Source organism: Lontra canadensis, unplaced genomic scaffold (genome assembly GCF_010015895.1).
Source record: "Lontra canadensis isolate GAN:19392208 unplaced genomic scaffold, GSC_riverotter_1.0 scaffold21, whole genome shotgun sequence".
In the NCBI taxonomy this organism is placed as follows: domain Eukaryota; kingdom Metazoa; phylum Chordata; class Mammalia; order Carnivora; family Mustelidae; genus Lontra; species Lontra canadensis.
Genome location: NW_022631015.1, coordinates 573,318 through 590,156, shown reverse-complemented (window position 1 = coordinate 590,156; position 16,839 = coordinate 573,318). Strand labels below are relative to the sequence as shown.

General features: G+C 36.4%; 1 protein-coding gene across 5 annotated transcripts in view; it reads left to right on the top strand.

Moving 5' to 3' along the window:
• EXOC2 (exocyst complex component 2) overlaps positions 1-16,839 on the top strand; it is a 254,314-nt gene that overhangs the window by 3,340 nt on the left and 234,135 nt on the right. The window contains exon 2 of one of the 5 annotated variants that reach the window (XM_032861439.1): positions 3,044-3,081. The exons of the other annotated variants lie outside the window; for them this stretch is intronic. The gene's annotated coding sequence lies outside the window, so the exon portion shown is untranslated. The remainder of the gene's footprint in view (positions 1-3,043; positions 3,082-16,839) is intronic. 5 annotated transcript variants of the gene reach the window in all.

Below are 16,839 nucleotides of genomic sequence, written 5' to 3'. Positions count from 1 at the left end.
TGAACAAATAAGGGGTAGTGAGGCCCAAAGAGAAACTGACAAGTAAAAGGAAAAAAAGGACAAACTACAGCCTTCTGAGAGCTGGAGCCCCAGCAAAGAGGTAGGGCTATTGCCAGAGATGTGCTTGGGAGTAGGGGAGCAGGACTAAAGTAGGTCCACTTCTGAAATCCAAAACTCAAATCTCCCACTCTTTGCTTAGTGTCTTTCTAATTCTTCTTCCAGTTACCTCCATTACACCTGCTCTTTCACCTCATCTTTGGTCACTCATATCAGAACGCTCAGTTGTATCATTATCCTTCTGTAGCATTTGGTAGCAAATTCTCAGCCCTCAACCATTTCAACCCTTTACCTTCTGTAATGCTTGAACTGAGCTGCTGAAACCAGCAAGGGAGAATCTAGTATCTAGATTTGTACTCCTGTAGATCCGTGGTCACCATTCCCAACTGCCCATCAAGGAATTTTTTTTAGAGTTTTCCATGTCAGTTCATGGTTCTGTCCTGCGTAGAATCTATTTTAAGCATTTTCAGTTCTTCTCAAATCTCTCATCGTTTCACATGTCTATACTCTTAGCAGATAATCTAGCCATCTGATTCACAGTGAATAGAGCTATCAGTGGGGGGAGGGAGGGGAAGAACTATCAGTGGAGAATCCCATGCTCTTTCTTCCAAAAAAAAGCTTCCCCCTTTCTCCACTTTTACTGAAAGAGATTGCATTTACTGTAAGACAGATCTCTGTACCCCATCCATTCTTACCTTTGGGAGTACTTGCCAAAGGTTCATTCTTGTCAGCATTTAAACATGCTTAAAGACAGAAAACAATAAAGCAAAACAGAAAAATAATAACAGTGAAAAAGTAGCATCCTCCTTTGATTTCACATTCCTCTGTTAAAATTTCTCTTTCCTTCCTAGGCTGATTTCTTAAATAGTTATTTATACTCAATTTGTCACTTATCCCACTGTTCTCTGGTTTCAGTACCCATCACTCTATTGAAGGTCAAGGTCATCCATGACCTACTTGTCACAAAATCTTGTTCTTCTCATTTCCCCAGGATAGTGCCTGGGACATAGCAAGTCCTTAATAAATATTTGTTTTGACTGAACAATCTATTCCAAATTCTAGTTTATCTATCTAACAAGGAATCTAGCACTACCACCGTTTGAGGTGCTGAGTGACCAATCTCTGTATATTTCTCAAACCTTCTTGATGGACTAAACAAAGATAGAAATCAGTTTTATTTGATGATGACTTTGCCAGTGTTGTCCATTTGATCTTTCTGAAAAAACAAACACCAGGACACTTTTTGCCCTGAAAAAATTGTTTTATAAAATACCAAGAAATAATGTTTTGTTCACCCAGTGTAGACCTAATAAAGAGAGAATGGTAAGGGACATGGTACAATTGGCAATAGATTGATGACTGAATAATGCTCTGCTTTTTTTTTTTTTTTTTACATGAACTACTATTCCTTCTTCCATTAAATAGTGAATCTACTTTGAAATTTTTGTTTTTGTTTGTGTTTTTGGAGGGTGGTAGAAGGGGGGTGGATTTGCACTTCATTTGAAAATGAAAATGGCCTACTTCATTTTCAGTATGTCATCACTGTCTGGTGGCATGAGTCAGAGAATCAGCCACCTTTAGACCTAATTAGTAAAGCTTTGGCTTGAATTGTAGTGAAGGTCATTGTCCTCTTTGAAGACTTATACTGCTAAGGCAGGAGATTTTATAGTTTCTGGGAAATAAAGAAGGAGACTTTTAATTAACTCTTCTAATTAAGATGAAATCCTGTGCTTGTTTTAGGAGATCAACTGGGTACTCAAGTATTTATGTAACAGGTGAGTTATGCGGGAGCTCTAGCGAGCCAAATCATCAGGCTTTTCCCCTATATACTGTCTTGCTTCTAGTATTCTTTCGTAGTCATTTCATGTACATCCCCTTCCCTTTAATCCCAAACATTGTAGCAGGAGTGAAGTTATTTTTCATATATATAATTAAATGAAATTAAATATATATAATTTAAATTATTCTTTATTCCCAAATGAATTAAAGCACAAAAACTTACATTTTCATTTAAAAACATAGTATATTTAAATTATATTTTGTTTATAGGAGTGATGAAGGAAAGAAGTCTAAAGAGAGAGCTGGGAAAGTAGGGATGCTTTATCTATTCGTTCAGTCCTTCCTTTCTGCAGATGTTCCTTCTGAGACCAGTGTTTCTTTGCACAGTTTATACCCTACACATCCTTTCAGATTTGTGCATGATTATATTTTTGTTGACCATGGTTTTGAGATGGAGAGAGATGATTAATTTAGAAAGCTAGGTGGGAGAGTTCATGACCTTGTCTCTGAGACTTGTCCCACCCTGTGCCCTTAGATGGTTAAATGTGTGGCTGTGCTGAGATAACTTGACCTTGACCCTGCACAGGAATAGAGTCTGAGTTTACAGAAAACTGAAGGAAATAAATTACCATTCTTAAAACCCTTTTCCAGTATTAGTAGGAGATCCCTCTAGGGTTAGTCTAGCCCAGCCCCAAGAGGCACGTCTATTCTAGGATAGGTTGAACCTGACTCAAGGAGGATATAGTGAATTCTACATTTGCTTCTGTTGCCGGGTGGCCTGAGAGTCTAGTTGAGTGTAATTTTATTGTTGAAACTCTCTGGGCATCTCTGCAATGAGATTTTTCTGGGGTCCTTTGGAACCATGATGGCTCTGGACAGGATAGATTTATCAAATGTTAATGTGTGCAGAATGGGCTCAAACGTAGGTGGGGTTGGGTTGGGATCTTGAGATTCTGTGTTTCTGATTTGTTCCCTGGTGATGCTAACTTGAATAGCATGGGGAGGGGTGGAGTTCGGGAGTTTTTTTGTTTTTGTTTTAATTGTTGCTATTTTTTTTTTTTTTGCAGAAAACTTTCACTTTTCTGTGGCCTGATCTAAGAAAATAGTTCTTTAATATCAGGCTTTCCTTGGCTTGTTTGGTGAAGGTTCTCCAAGTCTTCAGTCAATCAGAATTTATGTTATTCCAACTCCTGTCTTATCCCTTTAGCTGAGCTGAGTGAGCCAAGCCTCTGGGGACCTGACTGGGTAAGACACCTGATTACTTGTTTTCTTCATGTTTCTTGTTATGAATTAAAATCAACAAAATTCTTCCTTAATAAGTAGTAAAAAAAATTTTTTTTGGTTAATCACCCGAAAGCTCTTTTTGTGTTTCCATTTTTCTGTTTTTTTCCCCCCTAATATCACTGCTAGTAGTTATTTTTTAAATTTATTTTTAGTCTGAAGTTTTGTAAAAAATACTTTCCATCTTTTATTCTACCAGTAAGTATTTTGGAAAAATAAGGTTGCATCACAGTGAAATATGGGAAAATTATAAAATTAAAATTTTCTATCTCTGTTACAGAAACACTTTAAATTCATTTCATTGAAAGAGGCAGATGGGTTAAAATTATTATAATATAAATCTAAAAGAAAATGTATTTATTTAGCTATATATTATAAGTTATAAGAAAATGTGGTCTTTCCTCTTTATTTTAGTGAAATGCTTTATAATGGTAATTTTCTCTTTTGACCTGTGATGGATAGGAGGTTAATTGATGTTAAATGCATGCTTTGTTAATCCTTCATCAGCTACTAAATTGATATGGGGGAGTACAGGTCAGGGATACATAAGGCCACAGCCAGCTTGTTTTCTTAGGGAGGTTTTTCCCTTTCTCCAAACCACGTATCACGCAGTCCAGCTGTATGTAGAGGAGATTCTTCACTCTCCCCTCCCCCTCTTTCCTTCTCTCTTTTCAAACCCCCCTCAATTCCCCCCCTCCTTTTCCTCTCTGTGCTGCAGAGTGACAGCTTGTAGATGTTGCGTGCGAGGAGTTCAGCTGGCGCTGTGTGGTCTGAGTGTGTGGTCTCCACTCAGTCGAGAGGCTGCTAACAGGGTGGATGAGAGAGCGCAAGACTGTTTACTTTAATTTATTTCGGATGCCGGAATTGTGCCCAGAGTTTCTCCTAAACTTGATTCCATAGCTAGCAGCTTCAATCCCTCACAGCTGTGGTGCAGTCTCAACGCTGCGCCTGTCCTCTCCCAACAGGCACTTTCCATAGCATCTGCCTATTTAATCCCTTGTGGCTCAGAAATGTTAATAGCACTGCTGAGTGCTGTGATTATTTTGCTTTCACTATGTCAAGATATATGGCCTTGTAGAAGTTTCTTTTGAGGTCGAGCTAGGGAAGTAAAGCAGAAATTTTAAGATAAGTGACAAAGTTGATGTATTTTTAGAAATTGGGAAAACTGTTATACAAAATTTGGGTCAAATTAATCCAACTTTGCTCATGTAAAAAATCTGGGAGTTTTGTGACAGCCTGTCATGTTTAACCATTTTAATAAAATTAACCAATTTAAGCTGACGGTTGATTCCTTGACCCTTCTTGAAAATCTGCATTGATTTTGGCATGCCTGTTTACTATAGTTATTATATTTGTCAGCAATGATATTGGTTTATTTCATAATAAAGATTTGACAGGTCGAGACAAGTGAAACTTTTTATGCAATAGTATAAATTTAGGACAATATTTTTTTCTAATTCTTTCATTATAGGCAAATTAGCAGTAGTGTCTTGATTTTATTCCTCTCTTACTTTTGAACGTTATTATTGAGGTGGTCAAGTTTTTGTCATTTAAGTAAACACTAGACTTAATATCATTTGGGATTTTGCATTGTTAGCTTCTTTATTTTCCCATCTTCCCCACAGTCCTGCTGAAATGGAGCTGGTGTTATTGATGTGTTGTCCAGGGCTAGAAAGTCTTCCAGAGGGATTAATATACGTACCTTATTGTTGTTCAACAACTTTTGTTATTTTTAACCCTGAATTTCAGTAAATGAACTCAGTTTCCATCACTGGGAGGGTAAAGTCTTCCCTATTCCCTGGCACCTTTTCAATTGTGACTAAGGCCAAGGTCTTCTTTGGTCTCCTTTGATCTTGTATCGAAAGACTTTAGGAAATTAGGTAGTGTCAAATGCTCTTTTTTTCTTTTTTCTAATGCTGTCACCCTGTATTTCCTCTTGTGTCCACTTTTTGGGGGTTCTATTGTATGTTTGCGGTGAAAATGATAATCTAACGCTCTCAAGAATTCTGAAGAAAAATTACTGTATTTATAAAGTTGTGCAACCATCAACTACTGTCTAATCCTGAAACATTTTCCTCCAAAAGGAAACCTTGAGCCCACTATCAGTCCTTTTCCATTACCCCTCCTATAGCTACCACTAATCTACTTTGTCTTTATGAGTTTACTTACTCTGAATTTTCATATAAATATAATCATATTATGTAACTTTTTAATGATTATGGCAAAATACGTGCATAGTGTCAGTCATTACCCTATGTCTTTTACCTAACAAGAGAAAATTATATATATACAGAGAGAAAACATTCGTAAGTGATGGGTCAAGTATTCACTATAAATAGAATTGAACTTATGTTTCAGAAACTCAGAAATATGTAAAGGAGCTATGAAATGCTCTAGGCTTATATTTGGTAGAAATACCATGTGCGTGTATTGTCAGTCACCCAGCCCTTTTTTGCAACAGTCAGTCATGCAGGGATCGATTCCCAACCTGTCTTGAATTGACCAATGTCATTGCTAACTGGATTTTGAAATTTGATTTAGAACTCTAAAAGGATAAATGCAAAAAAAAAAAAAAAGAAAGAAAGAAAGAAAGAAAGAAAGGAAAAGAAAAAACAAAACTGTCCACTGTGAAAAATACAAAACTTAAAAATGAAAAAACACAACAGAACCTGTCCACCATGAAAAATACAAAACTTAGAATAAATAAATAAATAAAAGGATAAATCCTGATTGAACCAAACCCCACCATTCTTGTCTTTACTTTTATCAGGCTAAATCCTCCAAGAATGGACACTTAACAAGAAAAAGAGTAGGGTTTTGCTCTATATAACTGAAGTGGCAGTTGGCCTCAACAGCAGTTGATTGTTCTTTCAAGGGCAGAGAAACAGGGTTGAGCTACATTTCTTTGGCAGCATTTTTAAATGCATCTTCATTGAATACAAGTTCATCCTTTTTTTTTTTTTAAAGATTTTATTTATTTATTTGACAGAGAGAGCATAAGCAGAGGGAGCAGAACACGGAGATGGGGAAGCAGTCTCCCCGTAAGCAGGGAGCTCGATGTGGGGCTCAATCCCAGGGCTCTGGGATCATGACCTGAACTGAAGGCAGATGCTTAATTGACTGAGCCACCCAGACGCTCCCAGGTTCATCTTTAAATCTAAAGAAAAAATTACTCTTCGGTTGGATTTTTCATTATTTAGAACTGAAAAGTGGAATATTTTTATGTATTTTTAAAATTCTGTTCTTATGTGTGGATTTTGACAATTGAAAAATCAAACTTAAGTCAGTTTTTGCCTGGTTTTTATAAGAATAAAAGATGGTTGAAAAATAAGTATTTTTTCTAATGCAAAGAATTATGAGAAGTCCAACTAATTTTGATTTAGACATTTAAAATATTTTTCAGAAAAGGACACATATTAAAGATTTTGTTCTACATATTAGAATTTCTGATTTTTAGGTAATTCTTTATGGAAGAGGTAATAGAATATCAAGTCAAGCTTTTCACCTCTTGGACCTTATAGTTAGAGGTCGTGTTTGAACTTGACCCAGTGTCACCTAGAGGGGATCCATAGAAGACAAGTTGTTCTGCTCAGATCTTTGTGGTTAATTTGGATTCCTCTGATTTTTTTAATTTATTTATTTATTTTTTGGTGGCATGAACAAATAACTTGTCTTTGTAGTTAACATTTTCGTATAGAGTATTAAGAGGAGTTGATTGAGTAAACTTTTTTTTTTAAGATTTTATTTATTTATTTGACAGACAGAGATCACAAGCAGGCAGAGAGGCAGGCACAGAGAGAGGAGGAAGCAGGCTCCCCGCTGAGCAGAGACCCTGGGATCATGACCTGAGCCAAAGGCAGAGGCTTTAACCCACTGAGCCACCCTGGCGCCCCAATTGAGTAAACTTTTAGGATGTAGTTACAAGACTCAGTTTCTATAGTAGTGTTTGGTGATTACTACTCTGGCACATATTTATTGGTTTATATTTGATCTTAGCCTAAAGGCTAATAAAAATAGATTTACTGATTTAAAAAATATTATATGGGACATGGTATACAGATTGAAGGAATGGTGTTCATCTTGCAGTGGGACACATAAGCTGATACCCATCTCAAAGACTGCTTCTTAGTGGTTTCTTATAGCTGGAATTCCAGATGGCCTAAGGTTTGCTGCCATCCTTGAACAGCGAAAAGAAAAGAGTTGCCAGTGAGCCCAGGTGTTCCCAGGTCTGTTCAGCCCAGCCACTGTTTTACTGAGTGTCTGCTTTGTTCTGGCACTATACTAGGTCCTAGGAGTAAAGAAATAATGTGATTCAGTCCTAGCCAAGCCCATCGAGGACAGTTCCTTATCAGGGACCTTGATATAGTAATTCTTTTTTCCTTTTTTGTTTTAAATGTAGGGAATATTATTTGATATCCTTTTCCTAAGAAAATCAATATATAAGGTAAATGAGCAGGTCCAGAATTGCTGAGAAGAAACATTATGTGGTCAGTATTCCCAAAGAAGTGGTATACTGCCCTGTATCCCCATCCATAAGGGCTGCTCCATATCGTGTTCTGGAATTGGCCTTTCTGTGTCGAATTACTTACTGCATTTCTGATGAGATTGGATGCATTCAGGGTGGTGTGGCCGTAGACTGTGTACTGCATTTCTAAAAAACACTTGTATTCTTGCTCACTGCCACAGGGAAAGCAATATAAAAGTGTAGAAAATGTGTGATTTCCCTGATCCTCTACCCTCTCCAGTTTCATTGTCCCAATAATGCTAACCTCTGGTGTCTATTCATCTCAGACTTTCTCCATATTCATGCAAGCATATATACTTGTACAAAGGTAGGCTATGTCTTTCTTCTTCTTCTTCTTTTTTTTTTTTTTTTCCTAATAACATTGGTTAGATCAAGATTCTAACACATAAACAATTTTTTTTAAGGGGAGAGCTAAGGGAGAGAGAATCCTAAGCAGGCTCTATGCTATGGGTGGACATAGGACTTGATTCCATGACCCTGTGATCACAACCTAAGCTGAGGTTAAGAGTCAGAAGCCTAATTGTCTGAGTCACCCAAGTGCCCCTCAACTAACAGTTTTTGAGACAACATAGAAAAAATGAATTTGGGTGGGTTAGGAAGTCCATTGTAGAGATACAAACTAAAATATTTATGGATGATATGATACATTTGGGGTTTGCTTTAAAATGCTGGCTCAGAAACAACATAAAAGTGTGTTGGGAGCATGGAGATTCATATTCCTAATCTCTTCTTTTATGTATGTTTCGAATTTTCATAATAATAAGTAAAAAAAAAAATCATGTGGAGAATTAGATTAGCATAGAGCTAAGGCCTGGTTTTGAAGGTCAACTTTACCACTTATAGCTGAGACTTTGGCAAACTGTTTAATCTCTGATGATGCTACCACTATTAATAAAACCATTTAGCATTTTAGAATACTTGCTTCCAGAAACTTTTACTGTAAATTTTAAAATCATAATATATATATATAAATTATATAATAACACATACTTATAAATGTGTAATATATATTTTTGTTTGCAGAAGCTGAAAATGTTCATATAAATATCCAGATGAGAGTGTGGATTTCCACTGAAAACATTACATGAAACAAGAGTCTATAACTTCTTGCCGTATTTGGGGACTTTTCTCAGCCTTGGTTGTATTTTCAATGAAGCTGATAATTTTTGAGCAACAGCCAGTTGAAGTAGTTGACCTAGTTTCCCTAAATCTTGACCTGTAGGTTGTCTTTAACCTTAGGAGAGGGAATGAGGGTAGTGTTTAATCTGACATTGTGCTGGAGGATGGCAGCCACCAAATATGGGTCCAGATCATAGATAGACCTCCAAGTTTTTTTTTTGTTTTGTTTTTTGTTTTTAAAGATTTTATTTATTTGACAGAGAGAGAGATCACAAGTAGGCAGAGAGGCAGGCAGAAAGAGAGGAGGAAGCAGGCTCCCTGCTGAGCAGAGAGCCCGATGCAGGGCTCGATCTCAGGACCCTGAGATCATGACCCGAGCCGAAGGCAGAGGCTTAACCCACTGAGCTACCCAGGCGCCCCAGGCCTCCAGGTTTTGAATCACAGCTGCCTTTTTAATAGAAGTTCTCTGTGCAGGAATAATGTCCCTTGGGTCGATATTCCCTTTCTTCACAATAGGCTCTTGTCCAGGAAAGGTTGCTTGATAAGCACATTGAAATTTTTCCAAGCATCTGGTCAGGAGACCATCCCAAGGAAGGTTCATAATATATTATATACATATACATACACAAAATAATTTTAAAATGTACAGGAAAAGTTCCCAGAAGTAAGTATTCTAAAATGCTAAATGGTTCCCTAAATATATATAGATTTATATATTTACGTATATATGTATATGTCTCTTTTTAAAAACTAATTTGTTATAAGTATTCTCTTGCTCTGGCATACTTTTCATATTTCACTTGCTGCATAATATTTCCTTGGATGGACCTTCACATTTTAGTTACATCATTTTCTAGTTGTTTGGGATGTTCCTATATTTTTTCCTTTGTGGTAATAAATCATTGCAGTTATGGAAATCTTCATGGCTAATAATCCCATGGTTTGGATTAGTTTATTTATTGGCCACATTTCAAGACTATGTTTTAGGTTTCAACAAAATATTAGCAAAGCACATTCAACAATATGTTAAAAGGATCACTAACCATGACTAAGTGGTATTTATTCCAGGATGTAAGGATAGCTCAGTATTCCCAAATCAGTCAGCGTGTTACCCCATATTAACAAAATGAAGGATTAAAAAACATATATTTATCTAAATAGATGCAGGAAAAGCATTTGACAAAATTCAACATCTATTCATGATAAAAACTCTCAACAAAGTGGGATTAGAGGGAATATACTTCAGTATAATAAAGCCCTTATATGACAGTCCCATAACTCACATTATACTCAATGGTGAAAAATTGAGAGCTTTTCCTCTAAGATCAGGGATGAGATAGGGATGTCCACCTCACCACTTCTATTCAACACAGTACTGGAAGTCTTAGCTACAGCAGTCAGACAAGAAAAAGAAATAAAAGGCACTCAGATTAGTAAAGAAGAAGTTAATCTGTCACTATTCACAGATGACATGATACTATAAAAATTTTTTTGAAGACTCCATCAAAAATTAGAATTAATAAATGAATTGAGTAAAGTTACAGGATATAAAATTAATGTACAGAAGTCTGTTGTGTTTCTATACACTAAAAGGAAAGTAGCAGAAAGAGAAATTAAGAAAATAATTCCATTTACAATTGTACCAAAAAGAATAAAATACCTAGGAATAAACTTAACAAAGGAATTGAGAGGCTATACTTTCAACAGTGAAACTGAAGACCTCACAGACATATGGAAAGACATATCATGCTCACAGATTGGAAATTAATATTATAAAAATTTAATACTATTCAAAGCAACCTACAGATTTAATGCAATCCTATCAAAATACCAACAACATTTTTCACAGAATTGGAAAAAGTAATAATAAAATTTATATGGAACTACAAAAGACCCCAAATAGCCAAAGCAATCTTGAGAAAGAAAAGAAAGCTGGAAATAATCACAATACCAGATTTCAAGACATACTATAAAACTACAATAATCAAAACAGTATTATTGGCACAAAAATAAACACACAAATCAATGGAACAGAAGGAGAGCCCAGAAATAAACCCACATTTATATGGTCAATCTATGACCAAGGAGGCAGGAATATACAGTGTGGGGAAAAGAGTCTCTTCAATAAATGGTGCTGGGAAAACTGGACAGATACATGCAAAAGAAAGAATGCTTTCTTACACCATGTATAAGGATAAACTCAAAATGGATTAAAGACCTAAAACCATAAAACTCCCAGAAGAAAACATAAGCAGTAATATCTTTGGCATTGGCCTTTGGAAGATTTTTCTAAATGTGTCTCCTCAGGCAAGGGAAACAAAGGCAAAAATAAACTACTGGAACTACACCAAATCTAAAGCTTGAGTATAGTAAAGGAAACCTTAAACAGAATGAAAAGGCATTTTCGTGGGAGAAGATATTTGTAAATAATAAGGGGTTAATATCCACAATTATAAAGAACTTCTATAACTCAACACCAAAAACCCAATTGATGCAATTAAGAAATGGGCAGAGGACCTGAACATTATTTTTTAAATATAATTTTTACTTTTTTTAATTAACATATAATGTATTATTAGCCCCAGGGGTACAGGTATGTGAATCCTCAGGCTTACACACTTCACAGCACTCACCATAGCACATACCCTCCCCAATGTCCATAACCCAACCACCCTCTCCATAACCCCCTCCCCCAGCAACCTTCAGTTTGTTTTGTGAATTAAGAGTCTCTCATGGTTTGTCTCCCTCCTGATCCCATCTTGTTTCATTTTTTCCTTCTCTACCCTCCAAAGCTCCCACTTGGCCTATCAAATTCCTTATATTAAGGAGATCATATGATAATTGTCTTTCTCTGATTGACTTATTTCACTCAGCATAATACGCTCTAGTTCCAACCACGTCGTCGCAAATGGCAAGATTTCATTTCTTTGATGGCTGCATAGTATTCCATTGCATATATATACCACATCTTCTTTATTCATTTGTCTGTTGATGGACATCTAGGTTCTTTCCATAGTTTGGCTATTGTGGACATTGCTGCTATAAACATTTGGGTGCACGTGCCCCTTCGGATCACTACATTTGTATCTTTAGGGTAAATACCCAGTAGTGCAATTGCTGGGTGGTAGCGTAGGTCTATTTTCAACTTTTTGAGGAACCTCCATGCTGTTTTCCAGGGTGGTTGCATGAGCTTGCATTCCCAAGAACAGTGTAGGAGGCTTCGCCAGCATCTGTCATTTCCTGACTTGTTAATTTTAGCCATCTGACTGGTGTGAAGTGGTATATCATTGCGGTTTTGATTTGTATTTCCTTGATGCTGAGTGATGTGGAGCACTTTTTCACATGTCTCTTGGCCATCTGGATGTCTTCTTTGCAGAAATGTCTGTTCATGTCCTCTGCCCATTTCTTGATTGGATTATTTGTTCTTTGGGTGTTGAGTTTGATAAGTTCTTTATAGATTTTGGATACTAGCCTTTTATCTGATACGTCGTTTGCAAATATCTTCTCCCATTCTGTCAGTTGTCTTTTGGTTTTGTTGACTGTTTCCTCTGCTGTGCAAAAGCTTATGATCTTGATGAAGTCTCAATAGTTCATTTTTGCCCTTGCTTTCCTTGCCTTTGGCAATGTTCCTAGAAAGAAGTTGCTGTGTCTGAGGTCGAAGAGGTTGCTGCCTGTGTTCTCAAGGATTTTGATGGATCCCTTTCTCACATTGAGGTCCTTCATCGATTTTGAGTCTATTTTTGTGTGTCGTATAAGGAAATGGTCCAATTTCATTTTTCTGCATCTGGCTGTTTAATTTTCCCAACACCATTTATTGAAGAGACTTTTTTCCATTGGACATTCTTTCCTGCTTTGTTAAAGATTGGTTGACCATAAAATTGAGGGTCTATTTCTGGGCTCTCTATTCTGTTCCATTGATCTATGTGTCTGTTTTTGTGCCAGTACCATACTGTCTTGATGATGACAGCTTTGTAATAGAGCTTGAAGTCTGGAATTGTGATGCCACCAACTTTGGCTTTCCTTTTCAACATTCCTCTGGCTATTTGAGGTCTTTTCTGGTTCCATATAAATTTTAGGATTATTTGTTCCATTTCTTTGAAAAAAATGGGTGGGATTTTGATAGGGATTGCATTAAATGTGTAGATTGCTTTAGGTAGCATAGACATTTTCACAATATTTGTTCTTCCAACGCATGAGCATGGAACATTTTTCCATTTCTTTGTGTCTTCCTCAATTTCTTTTATGGATACTTTATAGTTTTTGAGTATAGATTCTTTGCCCCTTTGGTTAGGTTTATTCCTAGGTATCTTATGGTTTTGGGTGCGAATGTAAATGGGATTGAGTCCTTAATTTCTTTTTCTTCTGTCTTGTTGTTGCATAGAAATGCAACTGATTTCTGTGCATTGATTTTATATCCTGACACTTTACTGAATTCCTGTACAAGTTCTAGCAGATTTGGGAGTGGAGTCTTTTGGGTTTTCCACATACAGTATCATATCATCTGCAGAGTGATAGTTTGACTTCTTTGCCAATTTGGATGCCTTTAATTTCTTTTTGTTGTCTGATTGCTGAGGCTAGGACTTCTAGTACTGTGTTGAATAGCAATGGTGATAGTGGACATCCCTGCCATGTTCCTGATCTTAGTGGAAAAGCTCTCAGTTTTTCCCCATTGAGAATGATATTTGCTGTGGGTTTTTCATAGATGGCTTTGATGATATTGAGGTATGTACCCTCTATCCCTACACTTTGAAGAGTTTTGATCAGGAAAGGATGTTGTACTTTGTCAAATGCTTTTTCAGCATCTACTGAGAGTATCATATGTGAACAGACATTTTTCCAAAGAAGACCTGCATATGGCCAAGAGTCTTATGAAAAGATGTTCAAATGACTAATTGTCAGGGAAATGCAAATCAAAACCATAGAGATAGAACCTTTCACCTATGAGAATGACTAAAATAGAAAGGATAAGAGGGGCACCTGGGTAGCTCAGGGGTTAAGCCTCTGCTTTCGGCTCAGGTCATGGTCTCAGGGTCCTGGGATCAAACCCCGCATTGGGCTTCCTGCTTAACAGGCCTGCTTCCCCCTCTCTCTCTGCCTGCCTCTCTGCCTACCTGTGATCTCTCTCTCTTTCAAATAAATAAATAAAATCTTAAAAAAAGATTTTAAAGATTTAAAAATTTAAAGATTTTAAAGATTCAATAGAAATAAATGTTGGTGAGAATGTGGAGAAAAACTTTTGTGCAATGTATGTGGGATTCTAAGTTGGTATAACATTTGAGGAAAAAAGTATGGAGATTCTTCAAAAAAATTAAAAAAATAGAAATTAAAAAAAAAAAAGTAGAAATACCATATGATCCAGGAATTCCACTGCTGGATATTTACCCAAAGAAAATAAAAACACTCGGGGTGCCTGGGTAGCTCAGTGGGTTAAGCCTCTGCCTTTGGCTCAGGTCGTGAGCCCAGGGTCCCGGGATTGAGCCCCACATCAGGCTCTCTGCTCAGCGGGGAGCCTGCTTTCCCCTCTTTCTCTGCCTGCCTCTCTGCCTACTTGTGATCTCTCTCTCTCAAAATAAATAAATAAATAATCTTAAAAAAAAAGAAAATGAAAACACTAATTTGAGAAGATATTTGCATTGCTATATTTGTTGCACGATTGTTTACAATAGCTAAGATATGTGAGCAATCTAAATGCTCACCATTGGATGAATGGATAAAGTAGTAGTATATATATTTGATGGATTATTTTTCAGCCATAAAAAGGATGAGATCTTGCCATTTGTGAGAACGTGTATGGGCCTAGAGGTATTATGCTAAGTGAAATAAGTCAGAGAAAGACAAATACAATATGATTTCATTTATGTATGGAATCTAAAAAATAAGCCAAATGAACAAACAAAAAGCAGAAACAGACCCATAAATACAGAGAACAAACTGATGGGTGCTAGAGGTGAGGGGGAAAGAGAGGGATGGGTAAACTAAGTGAAGGGGAGTGAAAAGTACAGAATTTTAGTTGTAGAATAAATAAGTCACAGCATGAATGGTACAATATAGGGAATATGGTCAATGGCATTAGTGGTGTATGGCAAAAGTGGTAGTTACACCTGTGGTGATCATAGCATAAAGTGTAGAGTTGTTGAATGTTGGGGATTAAAAAAAGAATATGTTCCAGTCAAGAGAAGCATTTGTAAGACTTGGACACATTTTGCTAAATTGTTTTGCAATATTTTGTATTAGAACATTTATATTTTTGTTGGAATGGTTTATATTGCTGCCAGCAGTGCATAGGAACACTACACAGATTTTGTGACTGTCTTAAGTATTTTTCACTAATAGTCCAACAGTGGAATCTCTTATAATTTGCATTTCTGTGAGGTTGAATTTTTTTCTATATATTTGTTTATTGGTTGCATTTCCTCCATTGTAAATTTTCTGCTCTTGCCTTTTTCTTTTTTTTTTTTGTCTTAATGTTTTCTTATTGATTTTGTGAGATGTGTTTATAATAAAACGAGTCATGTTTTATTTTGAATATTTTCTGTAATTTACTCTTTGGCTTTTAAATTTGGTTGTCGCATTTATTAACCAATTGAAGGTGTACATTTCTATGTGGTGTGTTCACTGTTGGGATTCTTCCATCAGTTCCAAACTTAGTCTTCCTTGCCCAAAGCTGTAATATACATTTACTTTTATGTATTCTAGGTTTATTGACTTAATGAAAATTATATTCAACTCCCTAAATTATCCAAATTCTTTAACTCTATAGATGTTTGAAGTAACGTAAGAAAAAGAAAATTTTGCTTTAATTATTTTGGGGGATTGGAATTAATATGTTAAAAATAAAGAGGCAAGAAAATAATTGTTTAGAATATTAAGCTTGGTATTTGGCTATCCTGAGTATATATCATAAACAGTATCTAGAATTTTTTCATCAGATGGTGAGGTACAGTGCTGTGGCTTTAAAGTAGTAGTTTACCCATTTGCTGTGGAGTTGATACACTGTGGTTCTTGAGACTTAATCTTTGCTTACAGTTGCAGTATTGTATTCAGCTCTCACCCTCCTGCTTCTTGGGTCTTTGTTACCCAAATTATATAGCAGGACTGTAATTTTCTCTTTTCTCTGTTAATAACATCTTCAGTCTTAAATAGATTAAGGGTATAAAGGATGTTTTACATCCAGTCTTCTTCAAAACGGCAACACATTTAATGACTCACCCAGCCTCCAAATTCCACTTAAAGTTGTTTTTTTAACCCATGCAGAGGAGCAGTACTCTGTTACTTTTTTCTATTGGGCTTTAATGTTTGCAGACATTTTTATATCCTTGGTTTCATTTAATCCTCTTGGTTTACCTGTGAAGTTAGCTATTATTCCCATCTTATAGATGAGAAAACTTAAGAGTTTGAAGGTCTTTTGACTCCTAGTTAGGTGGCTTTTCTACTGATTTTGTGTCTTTCCCAGATGTACAAATTGGTTTGTCTGGTTAAAGTATGGTCTAATGACACCAATGTTCTTTACCCCTTATAAGGCCCCAAGAAGCCAAAGCATTATAAAATACAGAAAATTAAAAAAAAAAAAACATGATTAATACATGGACCAGGACTTTGTATCACAGCTTCAGGATTTAGTAGCGGAGGAGAGCAAAGATCAGTAGAGCAGTGATTCTTTTTTTTTTTTTTTTAAGATTTTATTTATTTATCTGACGGACAGAAATCACAAGTAGGCAGAGAGGCAGGTACAGAGAGAGAGGGGGAGGCAGGCTCCCCGCCGAGCAGAGAGCCTGATGTGGGACTCGATCCCAGGACCTGGGATCATGACCTGAGCCAAAGGCAGAGGCTTAACCCACTGAGCCACCCAGGCGCCCCTAGAGCAGCGATTCTTATCACTAATGAGAAGAGGCATAAATTTGACCTAGAAAAGAGTATTAGAGAAAGCATTTGATATCTAACCTCCTACTCTTCCCAGTTATTTTTTTGAAGTTACTATTATGTTTTGGAGATATTCTTTCTTCTGTTTATCACAGTCCAAATTCATTTTCACTGTTAGGCTTTGAGAAGTGTTTACAGTCCACATTTTGTACAAGATA